At 40.0% G+C, this 22,311-nt stretch overlaps 1 protein-coding gene across 18 annotated transcripts in view; it reads left to right on the top strand.

Moving 5' to 3' along the window:
• The window catches only part of ATP2B2 (ATPase plasma membrane Ca2+ transporting 2), a 442,871-nt gene that overhangs the window by 169,676 nt on the left and 250,884 nt on the right, over window positions 1-22,311 (top strand). Inside the window, exon 1 of one of the 18 annotated variants that reach the window (XM_052776595.1) lies at window positions 14,913-15,034. The exons of 14 other annotated variants lie outside the window; for them this stretch is intronic. The gene's annotated coding sequence lies outside the window, so the exon portion shown is untranslated. Of the gene's footprint in view, window positions 1-14,912; window positions 15,035-15,192; window positions 15,240-15,877; window positions 16,258-22,311 lie in introns of those variants that run through there. 3 more of the 18 variants (XM_052776596.1, XM_052776612.1, XM_052776593.1) reach the window with 3 other exon arrangements.

Here is a 22,311-nt window from a genome sequence, read left to right as displayed (position 1 = left end):
TGCAAGATTTAAATTCTGTAGAGAAATACAATGACACCAGCAGTCTGGGCAATGGCGTTTCGGTGTCTTCTACGGAGTTTTCATTTCAGAATGTTTAATAGGTCTGTTCTGCTCATCTTTTCTGGAGGAGTTTTATGTTTTTGGAGCAGAGGTTTCTAAACTGTGGTACTAACGTCACTAGTGGTACACTTCAAAGTAGTGTGCAGAAATGGCAGCTCCCAATTCAGTCTGCACAAATTAAATGCCTTTATGCAGGCTGTTCCTCTGCTCGGTGGATTGGCCTGATTTGCTGCTGTTACATGGGAGCCGCTTTCTCTGCAACCTGATCACTGCGTTCCACGCTATCATCCTGTGCAGGACCTTGTTGGTAAGAAGGCCAACAGTTGTTGGTCATGGGCGGCTCCTCCATGCAGGCAAGCGAGCCCGTGCAATAAGACAGTGGGTAGAGATAAGGGCATTGCACTGGGATTTGGGTTTTGTGGAGCAGGATTGGAAACAGTTCTGGTAGTGCAACGGGTGAGGTCCTACTGCCAGCGTTCGTGCGTGAGTAAAGTAAGTTTGGAACTCCTTCCCTACAGAAAGCAGGGCTGTTAGCGTCACTGATGTTTTTCATATTTAAATAGTGGGCATATAGATAAAACAAACTCTTCAGTTCAGTGCTTGTTATTAGGAGCTCATAGAAGACAGAAACAGAATTGTGAAAAGGTGTTTGTAGAAAAAAAGCCCCTAATACTGGAGGTTTTTTATGGCGTTCTGGAAACACTGATCTTGAAGGTCTGTTCCAACCTAAATGATTCTACAATTCTGTGTGTGGGGATTTGAGGAGATGCTCTAGGTGTTGCTCAATGCATACAGAAACTTTACATTCACTTAACACAAAAATTGTGTGTGTTCTGAAGAGTGTGGGGTTGGTTTTTTGTTTGTTTGTTTTTTTAAGAGACCCTAGTTGAAATCTAACTAAGCAGTTACAATTCAGTTTTATATCTGAAAAGATCTGGAAATGGAATTAAATTAATAGGGGTCATCTTGACACAAGGAGCCAAGAATATGGGATGTGGAAGGTAAGCAAGAAAAGTAGGAGTTGTTTCACGAGGTCGGACAGAAGAGTGAGGCTAGCTGGGGCTGGAGTTCCTTCAGACCTCAGTCATGTATTTACTTTCATGCTTGACAAGTCTATGTTCTGAAAATTGACCAGAATGTATGTAGGTTAAAAATTGGGATAAAGGCCCCTTGAACAGTTTTGAGTTTTTTCTCATCCATGAAAATAAGAGAAAGTGTTCAGTGTTTTTAAGAACTCACTGAAAAAAGTCTGTAGTCCTCCTCAGCTCTGTGTGGTTATGTTCAGTAAAGCATGGAAGATGAGTTTACACCTCTGAATTTTTGCTGCAATGCAATAGAGTGCAATAAAATTCCTCAGTGGTTTGGCTACTTAATATTTAATTTATATTTAGGCAGTATGTTGTAACTGTCTATGAAAGACCTTTAATACTGAAAGATTATCTGAGTATTTAGCAGTCTTCCATTTGTCCTCACCGTACATTTGGAGATGATCTATCATGTATGTATATAGGAAATGGACACTGTGAAACTAAATCACTTGGTCAAGGGTACAGGGAGAATCTGTGATGGATGTTGAAATGAAATCTAGATCTTCTTTGCCCTGAGTTAATACTGTTGCAGCATGGTCATCCTCCTATCTAGAAATCTCTTCTTTTGTCATAGGTTTGTTTATGGCTTTGGCTAAGTTTACTGCAGATACAAACTGTCTGTGATACCCAACTTGGGAAACTTTCACTGAAAAGCTATTAAACGAGCAGCCCCTCTCCCCCCACCCCAAACTAGCAAGCAGTATGAACCCCTACTTCTTTAAGTGCTGTGAAGAATTGAGAGTTGTTATGCAAGTGTGAGTTCGGACATCAAAATAGCCTCAATTAATGTTTTAGTTGGAATCAGAGGAAGGACTTTATTTGAGGTAGTATTTTGAAAAAGTATCTTGGAGGTAGTGTCAGTATGAGGAGTAGAACTGAGCTCAGAGTTGAAGGTGTTGTCCTGGCCATCGGCCTCGGTGGCAGGCAGTTGCTAATGAAGGCGCAAACAGAGAGTCATTGGATAGATAAGGACATGCCGCCTGCATTGCTTTTGGGTATAACTATCAAACCTAGTTTTAAGTATCTATCTGGCTTGAATACTGATAACATAATTGGGACAGCATGCAGTTCAGCACAAACTAATTGCTCCGTTCTTCACTCAAGTATTTTTCAGGATGATATAACTGAACATAAGCTGTGCTAACTTTCATTCTTTTACAGCTAAATATACATCTCTGTAGTCTTGTTGAGCTTGAGCTGATTGTGTGGTGATGAGGAGAGGCAACATTTTATGTAAGGCATGTGTAGGAGATCTGAGAGAGATCTCCACAGGGATCATATTAGAGCTTATAAATAATGTGGAAACGGTTATTTACAGATGAAGTGCAGAGTGAGAGAGGAAGGGAGTAAAGGATCTGAATCTCACTGTTAGGATATTCAGCACTTCTCTGGAGATAATATACTATTTGCTCAGTATAAACCAAAATTGATGCTTGATTTCATTAGGTGCCAAATTTATAAAAGATTGGCTATTGGTTTGAAAATCAAGACTTCTGACTAATCTCACTCATGATGCTTTATCTTCTTAACAACTTTATCATTAAAGTTGTCACTAAATCTTCGTAAAACTGTATTACTTAAACTTGATGCTGGTTTTTGTATGTCCAGTGGCAAATTTTTTAGTTCCTCTTGCTGAATGCTGAGTGGACAAGTACTGTGCAAGTCACCAGTTGTGTTTTAATATAATTACTTGGATTGGTTCTGTAAGGGATAGAAAAACTTAAGTGCAGGCCTCTCTTTCCTTGTACTAGTTACGCGTTTCTTTCATTAAGATTGAAATCACTACCTTACTCTTCTCATGCTGATTCTGCAAACACACATAGCATATTTTACTGATGTAACTCCATTGCACTCACTTTCTCTATTCATATTGCCCAAATAAATAATGTGTTTAAGTTTTCTCATGAAACAGGAGAAAAGAAACCAGGTTTTCTTACAAATGAGGTAATTTTGCTCTTTACAGACTGTGATTTCAGGATGTCTGTCCTTCGTTTGTGGTGACTATTATTTTTACCTTCAAGAAAACATAGGATCCAAAACTTGTATAAATTAAATATCCTGCTGTAGATTCTAACTTTATTGATGTTGTATCTCTGATTTGTATGATTCATGTTTTTTCACTAGATTCCTTAAATACCATATTGAAGGATTTCAGGTGGTTTCCAACACTGTCCTCCATAACCATGGTCATCATTTTATGGCTCTTTTTCTGTAAGAGGTAGGTAGATACACAGCTTCAACTTGCAAATGGGCAGAGCAGAATCATCAGTACTTTCTGTGTAAACAGTAGAAAAAGGCAATAACAGTTTTTGTGCCTTAGTATCTGGCTATTTGGAAATGAAAGATAAATATTGATATTATTGATGGAATGGAGGTGACTTCACAGTAACACTGTGGGTTTGTATGTTTGGAGTGGGGTTTTTTGCCCCCTTTTTTTTTTTTAACACTGTAATTTATTTTAAACTGTTGGAATGTATTGTTATAAAATTTGGAAAATTTCCTTATCCACACAGTTTAAGTCTGGTCTCTAGTTTTATTACTCAGCTCTGTAACACTAACTAGAAATTATATTTGACAAAAGGATTCCACAAGTGTTAAACTTAAATGCAAGCAGGTACTCTTCCTTCCAGTGCATTGAGTTTCTTTCATCAGTTGGTTTACAAATACATCCTTTCACACCCATTCAAATACCATACGTAAAAGAAATTAACTTATTCTGATTCTTAATAATGTGATAGACTTAGTTTATTACTGTGTAATTATATTTAATTTATTTTTAGTTTAGACTGTGAGAAAGTAAATGTTGTAAAATGAAGTTCTGTTTTCAGAAGTGTCAGAATTTTTTTGTAATCTTGTAGGGAGGAAGAAGAGGCATCACAAAGACGCTTTCCCAACTATTTTAGAGGATAGACACAGGAAACAGTTCTTTTTAATTTCCTTAATAACAAATGATCACTCTCATATCCGTACATTTTCTCTGAAAACTATTCTGGATTACATGGAGTGTTTTGCTTTCTGCTAGCATCAGTGGCAAGACTTCAGATGACATTATTGAGAGTACAGCTACAAATCTGATGTGGGATGGGTGTTTCATCCTTTCGCATATGCACAGGACACTTATTTAGCTATAAAATGGTCTTTCTGACAACCAAGGGATAGCATTGCCTCTTAGGACAAATGCCTTTGGACAGCTACAAGATTCTGTACGTTTATTAGTTTAAATAATAGGTGGAACTGTGGTCTTGTGCAGTATCGTGTAAAGTTGCTATGAATTTTTTTCCAGTTAAGCCTGTGAATGCACAGTCTGTTTTCTTCATAGCAAATTAAATTGCTTTTGGGAACTGAAGGTGTTGTTACTCGCTTTAGTGAGTACGCTGAATGGAAGACGGATCAGGTTGCTGGAGAGTGACCTCTTGGGCAGCTCTAAAACAATTTAGAGCTCTTGAAGGCAGGTTCAGTGGAGTCAGCTAAAACACGACAACCAAATACCTTAGCAAATGAATGCAAACACTTGAGGTGGCACCGTGGACTGCTGCCAGCATTGAGTAGATGAAGTGTCATGTGTGATCATTAATTAAGGGGGACCCCAGGATTTTCATAAACCAGGAAAAATCAAAGGCTAACAGCTAGTGTAAAATGTGTCTTTGAGAAATCATTTCCTTTTTTTAAAGAATATTTCAGCTTAGCATTTAGGTGTTTCTTTAGAGAATTAATTATTTGAAAGTCAGTGTTAGTATATATCTCAGCGGTTTTGGGAAGCTCGTATTTGAGCCTTCTCTCCCCATTCACAGCAGTTGTATTTACAAAAATTCCATTATTTTAGAAGTAGAAAACATAGAATTCTGAATTATGTTTCATTATATATTTTATTATTTTATCTCTTACATATATTATGATCTTCTGTTGTTGTTCCTGAGTTAGAAATAATGAAATGGCAAGAGGAAAAAAACCTCAGCAGGATTTAATTTTACAAATAATATGCTGAGGGTTCTCATCACTGCTTTATCTAAACATAATGCTGTAAGCATCTCTGTTGCTTGTGAATAAGATGATGTTTGGAAGCTACAGCAGCTCTCAGGAAACCTAATTTTCCTCTCCACAAATCAAAGTTAGGAGTATTAAATATAATTAATATGGGATATCTGTGTTTAACTGTTTTATGGTAGGTAAGCACAGAACATTTAGATGTCTTTAGTGAACTAAGTTGAGGACACAATGCAGGACTGCAAAATTTATTCTTGTCCTCAAGGTCAACTAACATCTTTGAAGACTGACATCAGTGTTCAAGAAATATATGTCTTAATCCTAACCTTGAATGTAATTGTGTAGTTTCACTGTATACAAGTTTATATATATGAAAATATATTATTTACTTATTATCTTCTTTTCCTTGAACTTTTGAAAATAACTCTATAAGCTGTATACTTTTAGAGACTGGAGTGTCTGACTCGGACAACAGAACGACGAGATGTATAACAAAGGTATGCAGTTTATCTTTGTAGGACGACGCTGTGTAAAAAAAAAAAAAGACTATTTGTATATAGAAATTATTAAGGAATCCTTCCAAATATATGAATTTCTAAGAAGTAATGCTATTTCAAGTAGAATTTGAGTGGCAGCTGCTTATCTGATGGTGCTGGACTCTTTCAAAATTATTAAGCTGAAATGGCAGATAAATGCTTAATAGTCTTAAATTATCAGACCCTTAACAGCCCATGCATAAACCACCTTGTAACAGTTTAAAGAGGAGAGAGAAAAGAATGATGCTTTTCTGTCTTTGACTGGTTTACAAGTGCTTCAGATTTTTTTCCCCTCTAGTTCCTCTTTTTGGAGTGATTGAAATAAACTTTGCCTATTACTAGTAATTTACTTTTTAAAAAAAAAAAATTATTTTTGCCCATTCGTTATATGTTTATGGAGATTCGGATGTTAGCATCATCTTCACATATTCAGCAGGTAAGGGCATACGCCAGAGAACGAGTAGTATGGTAGTTTATGCCAGCCTCAGATAGGCAGAGGCGGTTGGGATTTTATCACTATGATCTGCAGTTTTATTACTGGACATTAAGCCATCCAACAGATTTATTTGGAGCAAAAACCATGCTAAGAGATCATGTCTATGAATCAGCCCTGGAAAAAGGTGATGGTGATGTTAGTTATCCAGATGGACAAGTTCTAGATGAGGCCTTGAATTGTGGCCTCCCAAATTTCCCTGCTGGTCCTAGAACACTTTCCTGTGGTCTCTGTAGCCCTGTGAAGGGCAGTTTGCCTGTGTTTGTGATGTGAGCTTACAAGTGACCCACAGTGAAATATATCATTATAATTCCCCCCCACGCCCCGCAAAATAATGTGCCCTGTTCTTTGTGCTTAAAACTAGTTGTCACTTTCTTCCTCCATTGCAAACTTATTCCTAGTTTGTGAGCATTGTTAGGTCTTTTGAGTGAAGAGCGACAATTCTTCCTCTGAGAAAAGGTAGTTAAAAATCTAGTCAACAAATCATTCAAACTTCATAGCGTGTGCTCATCGGTAGGTTAAACCTGGGTGTGATCCGCCATGATTTACCATAAGTAATAAAAGTGTTTAGGGTTCGTTCTTAGTCTTTCGGTTCTTGTATTGCCTGGCTACTTTACAGCATCCTTGGGGGGCAGAGGAGATACTACCATGTGTTGTTTGCCCTTAAATCCTTTCTTGGCCCATTTCTGACCAAACCCAAGGATATTTTTTTTTTTTTAACTCTTTCTGACGGAATAGAACTTTCCTGTTAGTGAGGAATGTAGTTATCTGCAGCACATGAATGTTTCGGGTGAAAGATTATTATAATAATGCATAGTTTGAAGGATTAGTTCACTTTGGGAAATACTAGAAAATATTTCCATCTAGTTACGTTGCTGGTTTGACAGACATTTAAATCCTCACTCAAGTCCCTATTCAGTTCTGCTTCCTGTTGCTACCTTGTCAATAACATCTTTCACAAAATGTTGAAGAAAACATTTATACAATGCAGTGTAGGTATTTGTCAGGTCAGCAAGATCAAAAAGTGATGTGTCTAGGGCTTGTTCATACATGCATATATTCTGGAGTAAATTAACGTGAGGATGTGTTTATTCTGGAATGCTCCATGTCTTTGAAAGTGAATTAAAGAAAAACAAGAAGAGGCACGCACAAGAGTTGTGTTTGGATGTGGGGTTATGCTAGACTAGATATTGTGGGCTTTTCTTCTCCAATAACATTTTTGTTTACGTGTAAAATTCTTCTGCACTAGACAGTCTCCTTTATTCTAGAATAACTTTTGTGTTTTGGCAAGCCCCTAAACTCTGTTTCTTAAAGTCCTGAAATTCTGGCAAAATTGTCACAATTATTTTGTCATAGTCTTGAATCTGGAATTAAGAAACAGCTAATGGATCTTCATGGCATGGTTTAGTCCGGAAGCCAAGCCTGATGCCCAACTAATCTTCACTTGCAGTGTATTTTTATTTCATATACTGAGTACATCTTTTTACAATAAGATTTGGGTCTGCTATTTAGTTTAATATTTAATAATGTGAAAAAATATTTTTGTATATATTATATGTTATATTTGTAAGTAAATATTCATGATTACAGTATCTGTACTGATAATTCTTTAAGCTTTCATATTGTAAAGCGCAGAAATGAAATCCCTTTGCTAAAGAATTTGAACATTTATTTCAAATCTACATATAAATGCAAATAGAAATTCTGAGTTCTCAGAGTAGTGTATTTATATATAAAAGCCACAAACAGCCGTCGAGGTAATTTCAGATCAGGTTTGACTCTATAGTTTGAACTCCTGGAATGGCTTTTGTGAGAAGTATTCCCAGAAGTTCTAGTGGAACTGAAAGGAACGATGAGTTGAAGTTAACACCTTTTTTTTGTTGTTGTTGTTGTTTTGGCTGAAGTGCAGCCATTCTGTCAAATCCCGTCATGAAAGGGAAGGACAGGACCGGTATAAAACGTTTCGGAGCGTACCAACATGTTCCAGCCAATACCAGTGAAACCCTTCAAAGCGCCGGAGCCAGCCTGCGAGTTACCGCAGAAAGCGAGGTGGTGGCTGCCAGCCCCAGTCGGGGCTGCCCGTGCTGCTTGGGGAGCCCCGGTGATGTCAGCCGACCCAAACTGACCGCTTTTCCCAAGGTAGGAGGTTGTGGTACGGGGAAGGACGTTGGAGGTTAATAGTGATTTATGTGACAGGCAGGCTCCAGTTTCTTCTTTCCGCGCAGAGGAATGATGTTCCAAAAGAGCTGCGCGTCTTTTGACCGGGCGTTGTGGCCCTGCAGCGAGGAGGGGCTGGTGGTGGTGGGGCGTGGGGACAGTCGCCCGACGAGGCGAGGGGTGGCTGTGTGGTCCCCTGGGATGGGGCTCCCGGATGCCCTGGGGTCTGCCCAGGTGTGCACGTCACCGTGCAGGATGATTACTGCCACTCGCAGTACAGGACGCAGAGACCCGCGGCTTAACAAAGCTTAACAGGTCAGATTGCTTTGCCCAATAAGCTATACAGAGACTTTTATCTTATTATATTGGAAAAAAACCCTCGACACAACAGAAGTAATTCCCTCAAGGTGATTAATTTCTAGGAAATATGTATCCTAGTTGCATTATTTGCTGAGCTATCAAAAGTCCTTATTTAATAGTTCGTTAAAATTTTGTTATCCCTTTTTAATTGTTGAGAGTGATTGAACCTTGTCCCACTGTTATTTCCCTTTATGTTAATCATTTGCTTTTACTAGAGTAATATATTAAATAATGCTGATACAGGCTTCAATTCTTAGCCATTTGATATAGTCTTAAAAAAGACTACAATGGTAACTACTGTGTCAGTCTAATGAGATTTACAGTAAGGATATCGAGGTATGTATGAAAAATCCATATACTGAAGAACGAAAGCTTAAAGAATGTCTTAAAAGGAGGATGCATTTTCTTACTAATATTATTAACAGGCCATAGTTGTACTTTAATTCTCTGCTATTATTTATTACTTTCTAATCTGTCTGAAATATGACTGTAACAGTTGAGCAATTTAAATAGAATAAAGCTGGGTTTCTTTTTTCAGGTGCAATCCAAGGCCATAGCATGACCTAGCTATGTAAAGGTGGTACTTAACTTGAGATTCATATCCATATCGTAGTCATATGCAGTTTCACAGTAAAGGATGCTCCTTCAAATGCATCCTGGCTTTGAATAGACATTTCAAATTGAAAATAAGTGATTTCCTCTACGCAGCATTAGCCAGTAAGAAGGAAAAACAACCTCTGTAACACTGTGGCAGTGTTTTGCATCAGTGTTATCAGGAGAAGGTACCAAACCAAAATTCTTATTCTAAAATTCTGGTTTTTTCTGGGAGGATAGTTTTGGTGAGGTAGAGAGCTGAGTCCATGTAACCCATCTCTATATACAAAGTTTCAACCCTATTTCCAAACATCCCTGAAAGATTGTTTGAAATCTGTAATCTGATGCGAACTAATGTGATCCTTTTTAATTGTAGAATCCTATAATTTGCATTTAAATGTCAGTAGCCTACCAGTGCCTCTAAGGGTCTACAATCTCCATTAGGACCAAAAAAGCAGGGATATGAGATGGAAGAGGAAGTCTAACAGTCCCTTCCAGAACACAGAGAAGGGAACTCCTATGGTGGAAAGCCACAAATTACTTCTGACTCCCCTTACTAGTACCGATATATTCTGTTAAGTAAACAGATTAATGCTAGAAGACAAGTTGGCACAAGTCCTGTTTCAAAGACTGGCCCATTTATGGTGTTTAAATGCGTACTAAATGAAAGAGTGATTCCTCAGCATATTGACTGTCTCATTCTTCAGTTCCTAAAAGTTGTGGCACCCTCAGAAGATTATTCTTTAAACCTCTTGTTAGGCCAGTTTATTGGTTAAGATTTGTTCTAAGTGTCAAAAAAAAAATTTCTCTCATCTGCATGTGATATGGAAGATTCTGTCTTTAAACTTAAAAAGAAGGTGGAATGCTTGTATAATACTGTTTTCATATTCTTAGGAACATCTTAGACTGTTGAATCATGAAGAAGCTGATTTCAGCTGTGGCTTTAGGTTTGGCTGGATCAGATGTTGCAGATACTTACTCTGGCAAATACAGATCACTTTGGAGGAGACCGTGAAGATGCTTCTCTGTCATTGGTCTGGTTAGACAGTGGCAGTGAGGCAGGTTTACTTAAACTTTATTGGGAAGCTCAGGCTTATTAATGCTTCTTCCAGTCGGCTCTGCTTTTCTCAGGTTTTGTTCTTCTCGAAAGGGCCTAATGACCTGCTTGGGTGATCCTGAGAGTCTGGTTTTGTTTTCTGAACACTAATACTGTGGCAGGGAGGGTGACAGCAATGCCAGCCCAACCTTGTAGACATCTGCTCTTTTTGGGCATGGCTGTTAGGGAATGGAAGAAGAAAAATTATTGTATTCATAGATATCAGACAGTAGAGACTGAAGAATGGGAGGTAACTGCAGTGTTGGCTGTCTGGCAGGTTTCCTTTCGGATACTGAGGAAGCAGGGATTCTGATCTAGGAAGTGAGCTGATCAGGACTGTGATAATTTATCAGTCAGAACAAGTAGTAATTTGCACAGTAAAATAAATGTGGTAGATATAATAGAACAGGTCAAGGCGACTATGAGCTTACGTGTTTTAAATGCATGCTTCTTCTCTCCTAACCTTCAGTACTTCACCAAGTAGACTCAGGTATGTCAAATACCCTTCCCTCAAAGGCAGGAAAGAGTTAACCAATCAAGCAACTTATAACCACTCTAATTTAAACCAGTGAATATACTTATTTTATAGTTAGGGAAATTGAAGCACAGTGGGATCAAGTGACCTACTAACATCTCACAGTCAAGAAACACCAGGGCAAGTCCTTGAATTTGAGTGTTCTGAGGTCCCTCTCCTCTACTACTTTTATTAGGTCATGTTGCTTCCTAGGATAACAACATGTTTGCGCAGTTTGGAAATGCAAGCTGTTTCTTTGCAGAAATATTACAGCAGAATGTTACAAAACTGGAGAAACAGCAAGTCTGAAAACAGATTTAATTCTTGTTTTTAAAATGTAGCAAATGAGATTTAAAAATACGAAAGGCTGCCAGTCTGCTGTTCTAGTTTAACTATCTGGGTTGTGATTAGAAAAATATTAGAAATCTGCTGCTGATTTCCAGTGCTATTCCTCTGATTGGACAGCCTCACTGAAAAGGAGGTCTTGGTCCCCAAGATCCTGAAAGAGGAATTAAAATTATGTTCCTGCGTTTCCTGTCATTAATTATCTCGTGAAGACCTTGAAATGTGCTTATGATATCTATCACCAGCACATATGGAATTAAATTTTTCTCCAAAGAAATTAGGTAGACTCTTTCTTTTGCCTCTGAATATCTTCTGAATTGTCAGTTGAAGTTTTACCAGAGAAACAGTTTTTCAATTCGTGTTTCAAGCTCAACAGCTAGTCTCATTCCTTTCACATCCCGTAAGCATTGTTGTGTTTTTTAAACTTAGTTCCAAGAAGCATCTTTCTATTTTCCTTTCCATTTTTCTGCTCCTTTTCTGCTCCATTTCCATTCCTTGCCCCCAAGTTAAGGTGTTAAATTGTACTTCTGTCAGAGCTAAGTAATATGCCACTGGATGCTTTAATAGGCATGAAGATGCGCTGACAAATCTTCACTTCAGGAGAGGCACTGTTCACACGTTACGTTGTTTTGCAATGCTTTGCTATTAAATTTTATGATGAAATATCTAGAAAAAGCACCAGCTAATACCGTAGCCGTTTTGAGTTGCACACACTGAAAGCCAAATGAATTGGAAAATTTTACTTTTTTCACAGTTGTGTTTAAAAAAAGTAAAAAAACCCCTCCCTTAAACTCTGAGGTCAGAATATTACTGTTGGTACTATTTACTAGATGGCCCATTTCTGGGGGTGGAATTGCTGCTTTTAGCTTTGGTTGTAAGATAGCAGAGTATCTACCTGCTATGTGTAGCAGGTATTCCCCGCGTTAAGTGGTTTAGTGACTTTGAGGGTAGCGAGCACATCCTAAGCCCTGCAGCTGGAACCTCGTTCTTACTGCAGGAACCAGATGACTTCCTGGCATTGACTTGCAGTAGCACTGGTGTTTAGCAGTTGGAGAAAGGATTTGTAGCATTTCTGAAGAATTTGCACTTGGTAGCTTTAAGTAAGGACAAATATAATGTGACTCTTCATTCATAGCTTCTTGATTGAAAACCATGGCAAGCTCCAGTGGCGTGCATGGTGCCATGACATAGGAGTTCAATTCTTACTCCAGAAAGCGCATCTTCTGGGATTGAGCTCAGCACTAGTGGTTGGCCTCCTGTTGCCCAGGTGGCAGCAGGATGACAGCGTCGTGATGAAGGTAGCACCGACACTAGCAGTAAAATACACGCAGCGCTGTGAACAGGCTCCAAACTGATGAGCCTAGCAAAAAGGTTAATAGCTTGTTCATCTTCTTTTGTGGTATGGTACTACAACAGCCCTACATTAAATGAGCACTGGGGATATTCATGTGAAAAGTTGTTCGGTTGGATTGGGTATATAAATATATGTTCAAACTAGGATTCTTTTTTTCTTTTGAACTTTTTTTTTTTCATTATTTTCCTCCTCTTCTTAGTCCCTTGCCTATTCTGTTAATCTAAAATGAGAGTTAGAGTATTTCCTGATTAAGTATAATGTAGGCATTATGGGTCTCTACCTGAGCTGAAGTTTCTGTAGTACGACACACTATCTTTTGAGAACAGCAGTCCTCAAACTAGCAATAGCCAAATGTATGGAACAAGTTTTTATACTGTGTTTAATTTCTTTAAACTATTCCTCTCTTCATCCAGAAAAGACAGTTTAAAGAAAATCTTCTTTAATGTATTTTGGTACTGTGTCAATCAACCTTTTGTTGCTTTTCAAATTATCTTTAAAATTTGTACCAGAAAAATGAATTTCAGTAGCCGAATAATTGCATAATATCTTAGCATCTTCCTGCTTTTCTGACAGAGCAGTAGAGGTCACCAACATTTATGGGTCTGGGACCTAAGCACAACACATCTTAAATATAACACTTTTTTGTTCTGTTACTGTTTTGTTCAATGCTCAAATTCAGTTTTGAGCCTGCACTCCACACTCCTTAAAGCTGCAGTTTGTACTAAAGACTTGCTAAGAAAACGAGGACATGTCTCTCTGCTTAATATAACACAAAGTCACTGCATAGAGTGTCCTGCCATGCATGCAATTGCCTGTAGCTTTCTAATGATAAAGACAGTTTCACATGAGAAAAATCTGCATTGATCCTAGTCCCGATTTCCATTTTACTTCATTAAAAAAAAAATTGATCAGCATAGATAAAACTCCTGATCAATGATCCTAGCCTTTTTTTTTTTTTTTTTTTTTTTAAATAGCTTCCATTTTGGTGCAGTGCAGTGCAGACTTTTGGTTTAACTGGCTGAATTGATATTCTGAGCAGCAAGTAAGGCAGGATGACAGAGCATCAGCACAGCTACTCCTATTAGTGCTCAGGGAGGTACGCTTACTTGCAATTGCCCACTGTCCAAGACAGAGTGAAGTCACGAACTACTGCTGTCCTAGGATACTACAGAAAAGATTCCAACTTTTATGTATGCTGTTTTATACATACTTCAAGAAAAACATGATATTTTTCTGTGTTTAGTCACTCTCAGGATTGAATGGTTTGAGGTACAGAATCGGAAGTTGCAGTTTGAACACGGTACATGTACTGATTGCAGTTCACTTTGGAAAAAATAAAGTATTACGCAGAAAATGTTATGCTTTTTGAAGGACCGATGTCTCCATCTTATTTTTAGTACTTGGATTTTTTAAAAGAAGTAACACAGAATAGATGGTAAGAAGCTCTAAGTAAAACGCACTGCTTCCTCAAAGTGTAAGGCTGTCGTTACCCTGAGGCAGAGTGCTTTATTTTATATGGTTTCAAAGAAAAGAAAAAGGGGCAGAAAGCTACACTGGCGTGCATATACGGTTTTACAGCGTATGCTAATGTGACCGGCTCAGATTAAAGAGGAGGCTATTTTGCGTGCTTCTCCCGTATGGGCTTTAGATTTCGGGAAGGCACGACAGAAACACAAACACAACAGAACCCTCACAGCCCTGCAATAATTGCGGGTTTTTTTGTATTTTCATTATAACCGACGCTGTTCTTAAACAGAAAGAGAGCAAGACAGGGAGAGCGAGCTGCAGCTTTGCAAAAGGGGGGTTCTGAAGTCATCCGGAGGAGAGGCTTGCTTCGGCGTTTGCTGTCCAACGTGCGATTAGCGAACAAAGCCGGAGGACCCTTTGGTACCCCGAGGCTCCGGCCCCCGCCGCGGCAGCCTGGGCTGCAGGGGGGGGTCTTGCTTCCCCCGGCCCCCTTCGTGCCCCCCCCCCGGCCCCCTGCCTTCTCGAATGATGGCGATGGGACTTGACAGCCCTCGTCCTTGAAGGTTTCTCCCGTTCCTAAGTGGCGTCTTCCTGGTAGTTTGCCATCTTCCGCTTCTGTCGTTATCCCAAGGGAAGTATTAAAATCGCAAACAACACCACGGTGGTTCGGTCCATTTTTTTTTTTTTTTTTTTTTTTCTGTCGGAGGAACGTTTTCCCTCCTCAACGACGCCCGCCGTTGCCTTTCCCTCTTTAGCGATGCCACACGGCGGGCCATAAACGGCCTCTCGCCCTCTGCCAGCCAGATGCCGGGGCAGAGCCCCCGGCTGCCCCCCCCCGGCCCCCCCCGCCGCCGGCCGGGGTGGTACGCTCTGCAGAGGGGCTCCGCTCATGGAGCGCGGCTCAGCCAGCCCGCCCAGCTGCCGGCCGGGGATTACTCCGCTCCGTAATTGAAAGCCGCTTGGATTTGGGATGCTAGCGCGGCCAAGTAAGTAGCGCCGGCCCCAGCGCGGGAACAACCGTAACGATAATAATAATAAAAAAAAGATCTTTCCCTTTTCCCTTCTGAGCTCGTTTATTTGGCGATTTGCTTCTCGCGAAGGGGCTGGGGGGGGGGGGGGGCGGAATGGTGCGGAGACGGGCGCTGGGTGATGCCGAGGGTTTTGGTTCGTGCCCTGGGAAGCTCGGGAAAGGTAATGCTGCCACTTCTGTAGCTTATTCTGTAAGGTCAACCAGCAACCGCACAGCTAAAAGGCACTCTCGCCCCAGAAATCATTCACGGAGACTTGGTAGCCTGAAAATTCGGTGGGATCTTACCGCGTTTTAAACGTATGGGCTCGATTTTGATTAATTCTCTTATTTAGGGATGAGGAGAACACGTGGATGAGATTTTGCTTTTATCATCGCCGATAAGTATCGGATGTGCCTTTTTTCTTTCAGAGGTGAAGTGCAGAAAAAAATGTGAGCAGTACAGTTTGACTTTTTTTTTTTTTTCCCTAACTTGAACTAATGTCCTCTTATGATAGGCAAAGACGTTTCTTGTTAGGAAAATATGTAATCCTCAACTGGGTTTATTTATAGAGCTGCTTATAGTTTTGCAGTGTGTATGTTTGAAAGTAAAGGGCACACAGATTAAAAAACCCCAAAGGTTGCCTTTCCATTAAAATGGATGAGAAAATACTGTTAAAGAAACAGGGACTTTTATGTAATTTCTGGTAGGCATGCATGAGGTTTCCTATGGTAAGGTGGGGAAAGGCTTTCTGTGGTGTATGCTATAATAACTAAAAATTCTGACAGATAGATTTTTTTTTTTTAATTTTTTTTTTTTTTCTTTTTTTAAAAAAGAAGAATCAGCTCCAAATCCCTGAATGCTGCATGGAAAAGCTTTTGGCTGTTCCTGAAACACACAACGCTTTAACAGAAACCATAAGATTACAGGAGTCATTTCCTATTATGTAAAGGGAGATTCTGTGCGTTTGATCCCTGCCTGCGGCGCTGGCAGCTCATCTGCCCAGTGGTCCCGGGCAGCAGACAGCTCTTCCCCAACCTCTGATTTACTGACTTTAACTTGTCCTACACAAGCTGGGGCAGTTGCTTGTGCATTGCACGTCGTTTCCGAGGACTAATGAGAGGATGGCTGTAGGCAGTCCTGGAGCACTTAAGCAGCCAGGAGCAGATGCTTAGCCCCGTACTTCCCCTACCTTCTGGAAGGTAAGTATTGAAGTTGCTCAAAGGGAATGTGCATTCTTTCATGGGAAAACTGTTCATTTTACCGTTCGTATGCATCTGAAGAGCTACATGCTTATAAGGACTTCTGGTCATTTGACCTCCTGAGTACGTTCTGTTAGGGACTTTCTTAAAGGATTGCAGAGATATTACACAAGTTAGGATGCTTCAAAGAGAGCTGGCGCGCTTAATATGGAAACACTGCGCTTTTGTTGCTGGGATTTGTGGTTAATATTAGATATATGCAGTATGAAATTGATAACGAGGGCTTTTTGTTAGTCTTTGCTTAGTAAAAGGAGATTACAGATCTACTTCGTAGTCCACGCTTTTTTTGTGTGTGTTGAGATGCATTCCTGATTAGCATTTAATTTGTGAGAGGTCATCCATATGCATGACTAGCTCTTGTACCTTGCTCTGAAATAACTGTTTGACTCAGGTATCCAGCAGGTCTTTGATCACATACAGCTTTTACTTTGTTTGTGTTCTTCTCATTTTAATCAAAATTGCTACCTGTGAAGAAGCATTTCATATTTTCCCTGTAGTGCTGGTAAAATGAGTGAGTTTGTGAATTAGGCAGTAGAATAAGGCACGTAGATAAGTTGTGTATAGTAATGCAGCATGAATATTTTGTTCCTTTTTTTTTTTTTTTTTTTTTTTTTTTTTGGTGTGCCCTCTTTTCATCCTTTTCGTATATCTTCATTTCTGTGGAGAATTGATTTTGGCCCACATCAGTGGTAAATACAGTTGCATTTTCACAAAAAAGGTCTCTTTTTTTTTCTTTTTTCCCTGTTGCAAATCAAAATTGAATGATATTTCTCATGCTTTTTGCGTATATAAAAAGGTTTCTTGCCTGTATGTTGAAACAGCTTGGAAGAGTTTCATGCTTCTCAGTAGGATTACAGGTTACAGAAGACACGGTAATGATGAACTAGGTATCATACTGTTCTTTTAAGAGCTTCCATGAAGTGACTTGTGTGAGTGCTTTTTTCTTTTAAATTTCATATCATGCATCTAGGAAACAGTTCTGAAGGATTATTTTTCCCCCTTTCATCTTTCCCCAGCATGTAAAATATACAGCTTATCTTTTCCAGTACTGTTGAATTTGGGATGCAAACATCTTTTTAATCATACTAAAAAAAATAATATTCCTGTCTGAATACTGAAAATGTGAGCATACATTCTGCTAATATATACGAATGTTACAAGTGTTTTCACTTTTCAAATTTTCATCCTGCAGTTCATATTGTCAAATGTCAGTCGTGTATGTAGTAATTCCTTGTTACATTTTGAAATAAATGTAGAAGTCGTGACCTTGTAACTATCTCTCACACTCACTGAAACCCCATTATACTGCAGTAGGACTCCAGCAGCTGATAGTTCTGTAAATTGAACGCACCTCCTTTTAATAAATTAAATACTTTCACAGGTCAGACTTGAAAGAATGTTCTGAAGGGAAGAAAGCGGTTTATTTGATTCACCTGGCGGTGGAACCTTATAGAGAATAAGCTTGCCTTTTGCCAGATTTTTCATTATGTTTTCAAGGAGAGACAAAGAAGGATATTACAGTTCACTGGAATTTAGCAAGTATTGCTGTGCCTTTCTGGCTGACTAATTACATTCAAATTATACATGATCTGATCAACTGGAAAAAAAACGATTAAAATTACACATTTCTGAATAATATGTCAGTTGAAAAAGGGGTTAAAAAAAGCTAAGGGTGATTATGATTAAATCATCTGCTCCCAGAGAGGTGGTTTTGTTTAGTTCATATATTAAAATGTGTTGCTAAAGCTTAAGACAGTCTCTCTCATGCTTTCATTAAGGTTCTTTTCTTGTTGAGCCAAGAAGGTAGCAATGAATCCACTCTGAATGCAGGCTCCCTGTCAGTATGGCTCAGTTGCAAATCGAGCAACAGAAATCTGTGTGACCGGGATAGGTTTGCTGCCTCTGCAGCACCTGCAGTCCAGGCGTTGTGCTTGCCATTAGGAAACCTCAGCTTGGATTCAACTTGCCAGGGCTTTATTAAGCACAGCAGGGATGCTCGACACTGTAAGACTGTATAGAATTTATCCTTGTATATCACCTATGTATACCTTGTGTTCAAAGATAATATATCCTTAGCGGAACGGTTGCATAATAGAACGTGGTTTGTACGCTAGATTTTTTTATATGCAAGTATATACAAATAAAGGATATCTAGGCTTACATAGCTTATATAAATATATAGGCTTTAATTTCATACTTAAAGCAATGAAGATGATCAATAATGTTTTATTGTAATTTTTATGGTAAAGTTTGGTGCCCTTTTATACAAAGCATAAACATATGCTGCAATTTCAAGAGCTGTGGGTTTTTTGTTTGAAGTTTTACTGGTTTTACTCATGTCTAGGGGAAAATGCATGCTTTTAATGTTATTTTTCTTGATATGTGAACTTGGTTTGTGTGTTAAAACTGGGGATTTGCAGTTGAAGAAAAAGAATCAATTTATCATAAAAGGCTTGGGAATGAAGCATATTTTAAAATAGCCCAATAATAGGAAAATAGTTTTAAGAGGCTGGCATCACTGTAAAATGCAGGACATGTTCCTTCATAACTCTGCAGATCAGTGAATGATGAAGACTCAGAAGTGAGGTGGGATGCCTGCTTAAATAATCAGACCTTGCGTAGTTCAGACACGGTAACCAAGTTACAAAATACTTCCCTTCTGCCACATCGTATATGAACAAGTTCATCCTGCTGGCAAAGTGTTTTTTCCTTGTTTTTAAAGTAGCCGTTGCACGCTTAGAGAGTATGAGGATTGTGCACCAGGCTGTCAGAGAAATCCTAGAAGCGGTTCATGTGAAAACCTAGAAGAGGACCGACAGTAATAATTGCGCTTTATTTGAAAGAGTTTGTGCATTTTTTTTACCTATTGCCTCCTTTCCACACATGGCGAAGGTGAAATGGGTGGAGAAGGTAGCTGATTTCAGAGTCACAGAATCACAGAGCAGTTGAGGTTGGGAGGCACCTCTGGACATCATCTAGTCCAACCCCTCCTGCCAAAAGTGAAGGCACCTATAGCAGGTTGCTCAGGGCTATGTCCAGTCAGGTTTTGAGGATTTCCAAGGATGGAGACTCCACAACATCTCGGGGTAACTTGTGCCAGCGTTTGACCACCCTTGCAGTTTTCTCATCTTGAAGTAGAATTTTCTATGTTTGTTTGCTCTCGTTGCCTTTTTGCCTTTCACTGGGCACCACTGAGAAGAGCCTGGCTCCATCTTCTTTACTCCCTCCCAGCAGGTATTTATACACATTGATAAGGCCCCCCTTAGCCTTCTCTTCTCCAGGCCGAACAGTCCCAGTCTTCTCAACCTCCCACTTGCATGTCAGGTACTCCAGTCCTTTTATCATCTTTGCGTCCCTTCATTGGGCTCGCTCCAGGAAGCCCCTGTCTCCCTCGTACTGGGAGCCCAGCACCGGCCACAGTACTCCAGATGTCTCACCAGTGCTGAGTGGAGGGGCAGGCTCACGTCCCTCGGCATGCTGGCAATCCTCGGTCTAATGCAGTCCACTTTGCCGCCTTTGCTGTAAGGGCACGTTGCTGGCTCACGGTCAACTTTGGGTCCACCAGGAACCTCGGGGCCTTTTCTGCAGAGCTGCTTTCCAGTCAGTTGGCCTCCAGCCTGTCCCGCCCTGGGTTATTTCTCCCCAGGGGCAGAAGTTTGCTCGTCCCTTTGCTGGACATCCTGAGGTTCCTGTTGGCCCGTTGCTCCAGCCCACCGAGGTCCCTCTGAAAGGCAGCTCGACCATCTGGTGTCACCAACCACACATCCGCGTTTTGTATCACCTGTGCACTTGCAGAGGGTGCGCTCAGTTATATCATCCAGGTCATGAATAAAGATGCTTGGCTATTGCATTGCAAGAAGTCACTTGGAAGGAGAGGATTAGACCTAGAACTGCAGTTTCAAGATTCAGCCCAGAACTGAAGCACTGTGTTACTAAAGAATGCCAAAATGTGGTCAATATCCTGGATAGGTTTACAATCAAGAGTGTGGAAGTTGCAATATTGAAGTCAAATACATTGCCTCAGCATCCTAGATGCACCTGGGTATTTATATAAACTTTTTTGAGGATAAAAAAGGAAAATCAGTGATTTAGGTTTACTAAAAGCTTATTTTATATATTAAAGAATGAAGACTCACAGCTGATGAAGTAATTTCAATTGATAATTTCGTTCACTGCATTTCAATTAAAGTGAGTTAAAAATAAAACCGTATGAAATGAATTAAAAATAAAATGAGTTTTAGTCCCATATGATTCAAATCTTGCTGAAAAATCTATCACACAATATGAGGAAACAGGATAGGGAAGATGCTTATCTGTTAGATGTTGGGCAAAGAGATATTTCAGTACAGTCATCTCCTGCCCAGTTCACTGGCCTTCCTAGCTCCTGACCTCTGGAAATTAGTTAGGCATTTGAAGTAAATGACACTCCTCATATATACGCTTCATCTGAGAAGATTTTTACTTAGAAAAGAGCTGTCTTCAGTATGATAAGTTATCTTCCATGCTCTTACTTGAATTGTGCTCCGTAGTACAATTCAGTACAAACTTTGTACCTCAGTTTAGGACGAGATGTAGCATTTTAATTGTCTTCAAGGATTGCTCCCTCTGTGTACCCCAGCCACAGTCTGACAAGACAGTTCCCGCCTTGCTAGAGACAACGGTCAGCTTACCACAATTTGAAAGAAGTGGTTAAACTGCCCGTTGGGTTGGTTTAACAATTATTTTAGGTGAAAGCTAAGTCTCTCTGCATACTACCGTAGCACCATCAGTTTATAATAGAATGGGAATTTTATACTGGCCTTTAAACATAAGGTCAGATAGAGTCAGTCTTAAGCGTTCTTGAAAAAGCGAAAGTAGAAATACCTCAAAACTTTTTCCGTTAGCCAACAGGCTACTTGAAGCTGATCCAGCATATGAAGAACCACAAGCGTAGGCTCATGCTGACCAGGAGTAAGAGCTTGCTGTCAGGGCGAGCGTCCTCTCTCCAGGAGAGCTGAGTCAGCCAGCTGCCACAGGTGAGGCAGGAAATGAGAATCCCTACTGGATTTGGACACTGGCGTTGATTCATTCAAGATCCAGCAAGCTTAGAGCTCTTACCCTGCTTGATCTCACACACAGGCTGTCCTCGGCATCCCCTGGCGCTTGTCTCCACGCATCTCACAACTCCAGGATCACCCCTGACTTCCAGAGTCTTTTGTCCAGTCTTCATTTTTTTGTTTTGTCCCAGACGCCCTTCTTTTCTCTGAGATCACTTCTTTGGGGAACACTTTTGTTCAGCCTCCTCTTCCTCTTCCTTCTGGAACTTGAGGGCCTTAGTTTTCCAAACCTCAATAGTCTCTGCGCAGAAGCACATGTGATTAGCCTCTTTGGTGGTGCTCTCTCATGTCTCTTCATTAATTGGATGTCCCACTGTTACTTAGTCCCAGTATTACCAAAATTTGCAACCAGTCCGTTCAGGTTGCAGCCAGCAAGAAGCAGGCTTATGCATCAGAGTTGAACAGTTTTAGAGATATTTACACCCTCCCACTCATCCAGTTATCTGCTGCATTCTGCATTTAAGCCATTTTTCACCTACAGCTGTGGCACATTTCTCCACAAATAGAAACGGTGAGGGCTTCCGTTCCTGTTGCCTTGATTACCTCGGGCCATTGGCTTTCAAAAGCAGACATTGCCATCCACAGTCTTTGTTGCAGTGGGTTTCTGTGCGTTAGGGGATCTTGAGGGAAGAGTTACACTTTACAGAAGTATGGTGACTGTTTATTTTGGCTTGTGCAATATATATCGTTTGTCTTGCAGGATGGATGAATATATTGTAATGGTCATGCTCAGCATCTAACTAACCTTGATGCAGACACTGGTGCTGATGAAGCACAATAAAAATACGCTGCTACCGTTACGACTTGTCTTTCAGAATGGTACACTGTGTCACATAGGTAATTAGAAGAAAACAGTGTTCCCAGTAAACTGTTCCAGCCTCCTTGGGAAATGTGTGGT

Source organism: Harpia harpyja, chromosome Z, assembly GCF_026419915.1.
Source record: "Harpia harpyja isolate bHarHar1 chromosome Z, bHarHar1 primary haplotype, whole genome shotgun sequence".
NCBI lineage: Eukaryota > Metazoa > Chordata > Aves > Accipitriformes > Accipitridae > Harpia > Harpia harpyja.
This window is presented reverse-complemented; position numbering and strand designations above follow the sequence as displayed.